The 7,657-nt window shown below is 36.7% G+C and overlaps 1 pseudogene; it reads left to right on the top strand.

The window, feature by feature from the left end:
- The first annotated feature begins 5,517 nt into the window (after nucleotides 1-5,517).
- Nucleotides 5,518-6,365, top strand: LOC101561913 (annotated as a pseudogene).
- Nucleotides 6,366-7,657: the final 1,292 nt, after the last annotated feature.

Below are 7,657 nucleotides of genomic sequence, written 5' to 3' on the forward strand. Positions count from 1 at the left end.
CTGTGTACACTTGTGTGAGAGATTTTTCTATGACACATTCTTAAAAATGGAATAACTTGACTATATGTTGATATCTGTAAAGTTCAAATTAAACTTCTGAAAATGGGATATGAGTTCTCGTTGTTCTATATTCTTGCCAGTTCAATAGGAGGTCAGGCTTGAAGCTGGCAATCTGATAAGTATGGAATGATATTTAACTGCATTTTTAGTGTTTAGCACCTTTGTCTGCTGGTGTGTTTGGGCCTTTTCAAATACTTATTGGTGGAGTAGATTTTGTTCATCTTTCCTCTTTTCTGAGGGTTGGATGCCTCCTCTCTCATACATCAAGATTGCTTGTGTGTCTGGGTCTGTCCTGGCTGCCTAACATCTGCCTCTTATTCTTGTACTAACACTTCTGTCTTGGTAAACGTAAAATAAGTTTTCACAGTTGTAAGACAATCCATCAGCATCACTTTGTTCTTTAATATTTATTTGACTTTCTTGAGTGCTAGTTCTTTCACAGAGTAGTTTTGCATTAGATTTTTTTCTTTTTTAAAGTCTATTAATCCCTAAACTCTTTTTTTTCCTGTGTTTTTTTTATTTTTATTTATTTTTTTTCAACAAATAATACACTGCATATATTCTTCTTAGTGGTTAATTGCTGTACAAGATGCGGACTTGTGATCCTATTTACAAACACCATTAGAACAAATCATTCTATTCATTAACACAATACAACTATATATCTACCCCAACCACTTTGAATACACAGATACAAATTGGACATTCATCTGTATACCCCATTTTTTCTAAGTTCCGTTATTGAATATTATAGGTGTGTAAACTCAGCAAAATATTCTAAAAGAGTCCAGTAGCCCATAATAGCATTGGGTCTTCTGTTTAACTGGAAATGTCAGAAATTATTGACCTGAGTCCCCCACAGCTCAACTTAACAGCATGGCTTTATTTCTTACATTTCGACTTCATACTTTTCTGCTGGATGGTTAAGACCAAGGTAAAGCAGGGCCTATGCAACAAGAGTTGTAGCTTTTTGGTCTGAGAAGGTCAGTGAAATGCCCTCAGGATTTGTCCTGAGATCCTGTACCTCAGATTGTAGAACCTTTATCAGTGCAGCCATGTGGATGAGTCACGGCCAATGCTTGGCCAATGTGCTCTCTGTGAAAGCCTGAGAGAGTATCTTCTCCCCATGTGACTCTCCTTAGGCCCACTCTATGTCATCGATCACTTTCCTCTTTGGCCCCATAATCTTCTTGATCAGAAAATTTGGGACACTACCGAGGTACATGACATTACAGTACAAGTTCTCATATGTCCTGAGTCTTAATTGACCTTAGAAGGCTAGGGCCAAAATGTTGGTTTTCCTTGTATCCCTCCTTTTTCTCTAATTTTGGTCTGCAAACTTAGGTTGTTAACCGTCCAGAAGAAAAGCTTGTTTGACTGGTATTACATTGACTCTGGAATTTTGGTTGAATTAGTAGGGCTAACATGGATCTTATAAAATGTGATCATGATTTTTCTCTTCATATAGATATGCCTTCTTTAAAATTTTTGTAGTTTTAAAAGCAGATTTAGAAATATGATACACAAATTACATAACTCAAACTTAACTTACACATTCAGCACCATGATATGTCTAGAAATCTTCATCATCCCAAGATAAAACCCACCCTCACAGAATCTCCTCTCACCCCAGCCTCTGCCAACTGCTACTCTACTTTCTGTCACTGTAGATTTGCTCATTTTGGACAGTTCACATAAGCAGAGCTACATACTATAGGGCCCAGCGCTTTGTCTCATACCAGCAGTTGAAGCATGTCTCTGTGTTGGAGCATGTCCAGGAACACTTTGTTTATTTCTAAAGCTCTAAACATTACATTGTGTGGGTATATTACATAGTTTATTCATTTATCATTTGATAAGCATTTTCTTATTTTTACCTTTTCACTATTCTGAATGTTATTACTGTATATATTGGTGTATGAATTTTTGTAAGGACATATACTTTCAGTTCTCTCAAACATATCTATGTATATATATATGTGAATATAAGTGTATATTCATGTACATTACAGGCATATTTTATGGAAATTTTTTCAGTACTGGAATTGAATTTAAGGACTTCTTAGTGAGTTATAGCCACAGTCATTTTTTAGTTTGGGATTTTGAGACAGGGTCTTGCAAAACTGCTAAATTTTTCAGGAAAAATTGGTGAATTACTAAATTGTTCAAAATTACTAAATTGAATTCATGATCTTCCTACTTCAGCATGTTTGAGTGTTGGGATGATAGGTGTATACCACCATGTCTGGTTTAGCACTTATTACTTTTATGTCTCTTTAATTACAACTATTCTAGTATGTAATTATTATTTTTTTCTTGCGGAACTGGGGATTGAACTCAGGCCCTTGCCAGGGAAGTGCTTATTCTACTGAGCTATCTCCCCGGTCCCTCTAATTATGTTTTAACTTACATTTCCATAATGATAAATGATAACTTGAATGTATTCTTATGTACACATCTTCTTTGAAGAAATTTTTATCAAAATACTGCACTTTTTTTGTGGTACTGGGGATTGAACTCAGGACCTTGTGCTTTCCAGTCAGGTGCTTATTCTACTGAGCTATCTCCCTGGCACTCCTGCACTGATTCTTAATAGAGATACTTCCCTTTTTATTATGTTGTAAGGGTTCTTTGTATATTTTGCTTACAAGTCCCTTATCAGATATATCAGCTGAGTATGTTTTCTACCTTACCATATTCTGTCTTTTCACTTAAGACTTCCTTTGAAACACAAAAGCTTTTAATTTTGATAAAGTCCAATTCATCTATTTTTTTTCTTTAGTTTCTTATGCTTTTGGGGACTGGGGAGATAGGAAAGTAATACCTATTCCAAGGTCTGGAAGATTTACTGTGATGTTTTCTTCTAAGAGTTTTAACTCTTACATATAGGTGTAGATTCAATTTGAGTTCATTTTTTGTATGTGGCATAAGATAGGAGTCTTTTGAATGTGAGTATTTCACTATCTTATATCATTCAAAGAACCTTGTCTTTGTTGAACTGTTTTGGAATTTTGACAAAAATCCATTGACCACAAACATAAGAGTTTATTTCTAGATTCTTAACACTATACCTTTTGTATATATCTCTCCTATGCCAGTACCAGTCTTGATAACTACATGTACAGTTCTGATTTGGGAAACTTGAGTTGACCCAGTTTGCTTTTCTTTTTCAGTATCATCTGATTATTTTGATTCCTTGTACTCACATATAAATTTTAGGAGCAGTTTGTCAGCTTCTGCAAAAGGAAAAAATGTAGGCAGCTAGGGCTCTGCAAGGTTTCACTCAGTCTGCAGGTCAATTTGGGGAGAATCACCATCCAGAGACAGTAAATCTTCTGATTTGTAAGCATATGATGTTTTATATTCATTTATGTCTTTTAAAATTCCTTTCGACATATTTGTAGTTTTTATTGAGTAAGTTTTGCACTTTGTTAAGTTTGTTTCTAAGAATTTAGTAGTTTATTCCTTTGGATGTAATTGTAAATTGAATTATTTTACTTGATTGTTTACTGCTTTTATGTAGCTATGGTTCCTATACAACTGATTTTCAGATATAAATCTTATATCCTACAATTTTTCTTAGTCCATTTGTTATCTCTAATAGCTTTTGTTCATAACTTAGGGTTTCCTATACACAAGAGTATGTCTTCAAGGAAATTGCCTTTCTTTTTTTTTTTTTTTTGCATCTGGTTGCCTTTTGCTCTGTGTTGCTTGGTTGTTCTGGGTAAAATCTTCAACACAATATTAAAGTTGGCAAGAATGGATGTCCTTGTATTGCTCTTCATTTTAAAGGAAAGGTATTCATCTTTCATCATTAAATATGATATTTGCTGTGAGTTTTTGATACATAGTATTTATCAGATTGGAAAAGTTTTCTTTTATTCTTGGTTTATTGGATTTTTTATGAAAGCACACTGAGTTTTGGCAAACTACATTTTCTGAATTGATTGAGATGATTGCTTCAATTTTATTCTGTGTTATTTTAATATAATTTATCACATTAGATTCTTTTTCTCCCCTGTGTTAAAAATAGTTTTGCATTCCTATGATAAATCCCACATGTTCATAGTATGTCATCTTTTACAATCTTGTTGATTCAGTTTGCTGGTAGTTTATTGAAGTTTTGTATGTCTGTATTCATAAGGATATGTGTCTATATTCTTCTTGGGATGTCATTTATTTTGTTTTATCGGACAAAACAGGCATCATAAAGGAGTTGGGAAATATTCCCTGCTCTCCTGTTGTCTCAGTTACTCTTCTCTCATTGCTGGGACAAATACCTGACACTCAAGATGAAGAAAGAAAAGGTTTATTTAGCTCACAGTTACTAGAGGATTCAGTCCATACTCAGCTGGCTTCAAGGCACAGCAGTACATGACAGAGAGCATCCATTCATGGTGGTGGCAAAGAGCAAGAGAGCAAAATGGTGGAGTAGCAACAACAATGGCTGCAGAGAGGAAGCCTGTCTCTCTTAAATTGCATTCAGGCTATATGCCCCAGGTGGGGTGTAACCCTCACACCCATAATCCCAGCAGTACTAAAACCCATAATCCCAGTGGATCATGAATTAATCTCAAACTCTAGAAGTCCCCAACCCATGGCTGCATGAGGCTTAAGGGAACAACTAGATACAAACCATAGCACTTGTTCTTTGAGAGAATTAGTAAAGCATTCCTGATAGGGAAGCACTCTAGGCCTGGTTTTCTTTGTGAGATGTGTGATTAGTAGTTCAGCCTTTTTACTATGCTAGAATTGATCTGCTCAGACTTTCTATATCTTAGGTCAGCATTGATGTTTAGGTCTCAGAACTCATCCATTTCACTTAGGTCTGTAGTTTGTTGGCACACTTTCATTCATAATTCCATTTATAAGATTTAGTTTATGTTTGGTTGGTAGTTGTGGCTTCCTTTCATTTGAGTCTTTCACTATTTTGAGTCCCTCCCACCCCTTATTCATTTAGTCCAGCTAAATTCTCACTCAACTGTGTTGATGCATTCATGGAGTTCACTTTGGTTTTGTTGACTTTGCTGCCAGTTTTCTATTATCTGATGCTTTTATGTCTGCTCTTAGCAGTATTATTTCTTTCCTGCTTCTTGCTACCTTGACTTCTCTAGCCACTCCATCTCCCAAGACCTTTCTATTTTGAAATAGTCCATTTTTTAAACCACTGTTTTAGCTTTATCCCATTTTAGTATCATTTCATTTTAATTTATTTTCTATTTCTTCTGTGATTTTTCTGTCAATCTACTGGTGACTTTAGAGAACAGTTTTTGGTTTCCCACATAATTTAAATTCCTCCAGGTTCTTTCTACTGCTGACTTCTAATTTAATTCCATTGTGATCAGAGAACACAGCTCTATTATTTCAATCTTTTAAAATTCTTTCAGACAGACTTGGAAAGTGGAAGCCAGTGGAGCTGTGAGGCTAGTTTCAGCCTCACTGCCATAACAAGTCAGCATGGAGGAGAAGTCAGAGAACTGTAAGCTTCCAGAGGATCTGGTCAATGGTTTGAAGATTGCAGAGTCGCAGGAAGCAGATTGTGCCCAGCCTGTAGCTCCTGATCCCAAAGATCAGCATTCTCAGAGCAAGCAGCTCAAGGATGTTGAGGACCAGGGTGAAGAAGAGTGTTTTCACGACTGCAGTGCCTCATTTGAGGAGGAGTCCTGAGCGGATAAGGTTCAGAACAAAGCCAATGATGATGTGAATTCCTTGGAACTAGATGAAGAACACTTATTAGAACTGGGAATAAGATGAAGAGAAACAGAAAAGAAGAGAAGAGAGCAGTAGGCTAAAGGAAGAAGGAAATGACCAGTTCAAGAAAGATTATGTAGAAGCTGAGATTTCTTACACTCAAACCCTTCAGATGTGTCCAGTGTGCTTCCAGAAGACCAGATCTGTTTTCAAATAGAGCTGCAGCAAGGATGCAACAGGACAAGAAGGAGATGGCCATCAGTGACTGCAGCAAAGCAATTCAATTAGATCCCAGCTATATCAGGGCAATACTGAGGCGAGCAGAGCTGTATGAGAAGACAGACAAACTAGATGAAGCCGTGGAAGACTATAAGGCTATACTAGAAAAGGATCTGTCCATGCATCAAGCAAAAGAAGCTTGTATGAGATTACCTAAGCAAATTGAAGAACGTAATGAAAGGCTAAAAGAAGAGATGTTAGGTAAACTAAAAGATCTTGGGAACTTGGTTCTCCGACCTTTTGGACTCTCTACAGAAAATTTCCAGATCAAACAAGATTCCTCCACTGGCTCCTACCCCATCAATTTTGTTCAAAATCCAAATAATAATAGATAACAAAATAACAAGTTCTAAAAGGAAGTGTGTACTGCTTGCGGTTCACAGGGGACAATGCTTAACTGTCGAAGCATCTTATATACAGGATGGCTGCCCAGCAGAGCCTAGTGCCCCCCTGCCCCTGTGTTGTGACGGTGCCCCACAACTCCACCATTGTGTGCCACACTTGGTTCTCATTTCACAGAGCTGCTCTGCAGCTCTTGTCCTTGCCCAGGGGAGGCCCGCTTGTCCTGGCTGGCCTCAGAGCCCCACTCAGTCACCACTCCAGTGGAGGCCTTGCTCTAAGCAACAGTTTGGGAGATGTGGATGGGACGGCAGGGTCCCCAGAAGCTGCTGCCTCCTAGGAGACGCCCTCTCTGGGCTATGTGGGGCTCCCTGGTGCCCCTGCTTTCCACTGTGGTAATAAAGTTTCTATGACAGTTAAAAAAATTATTGAGACTTTTTTGTGATCAAAGTTATAGTGTATTCTGGAGAATGTGCCATGTGTACCTGAGGAGAACATGTTGCTGGGTGGACCATTCTATCATTGTCTATTAAACCTGACACATGTATGACATTCAGGTATCTCATTTCCTTGTTGGTCATTTCCTTAATCATTCTATCCATTAATGAACGAGTTTTGAACTCTCTGTTATTGTTGATTGTTTGGGTCATTGTTATTAGGTGTATATACAATTAAAATTTGTACATTTTCTCAATGGATTAATTTTTTATTATTTTTAAAATCTCCTACTTTTTGTATAATAACACTTTCCTCCCACCAAAGTCAGTTTTGTTTGATATTAATCTAACTTGCCAGGGATATGGCTCAGCTGCATAACCACCTGTCTGGCAAGCACACAGTCCTGAATTAGATTGCTAGTACAGAAAACAAACAAAAGATGGTATTAGCACAGCTCCCTGACTCCCTGGCTCTCTTTAAGGTGCTGTCTGTAGGGTGTATCTTTTTCCATCATTAGCTTTTTGTATATGTATGTATAATATGTGTCTTTGTAGAGTGCATGTAGGTGAGTCATTAAAAAAATTCATCACAACAAGTTCTACCTTTGATTTGCATGTTTAATCAATTCATGTTTAATGTTGTTAATAATAAAGTAAAATTTGTGTCTGCAGTTTGCTATCATGCTTCCTATGTCTCATGTCTTTTTGTCTCTCTATCCTTCAAAATCATTTCTGATGCTTTTGTGTTAGATATTTTCCATTATATTATTTAATCTTTTTTCCTTTAGTAATATTTTTCAAATTTTTATTATGTTAAAATATGCAGAGGATAAAATTTGCTATTTTAACTT

The sequence above is a fragment of the Octodon degus genome, unplaced genomic scaffold, assembly GCF_000260255.1.
Source record: "Octodon degus isolate 3935 unplaced genomic scaffold, OctDeg1.0 scaffold00051, whole genome shotgun sequence".
NCBI classification, from domain to species: domain Eukaryota; kingdom Metazoa; phylum Chordata; class Mammalia; order Rodentia; family Octodontidae; genus Octodon; species Octodon degus.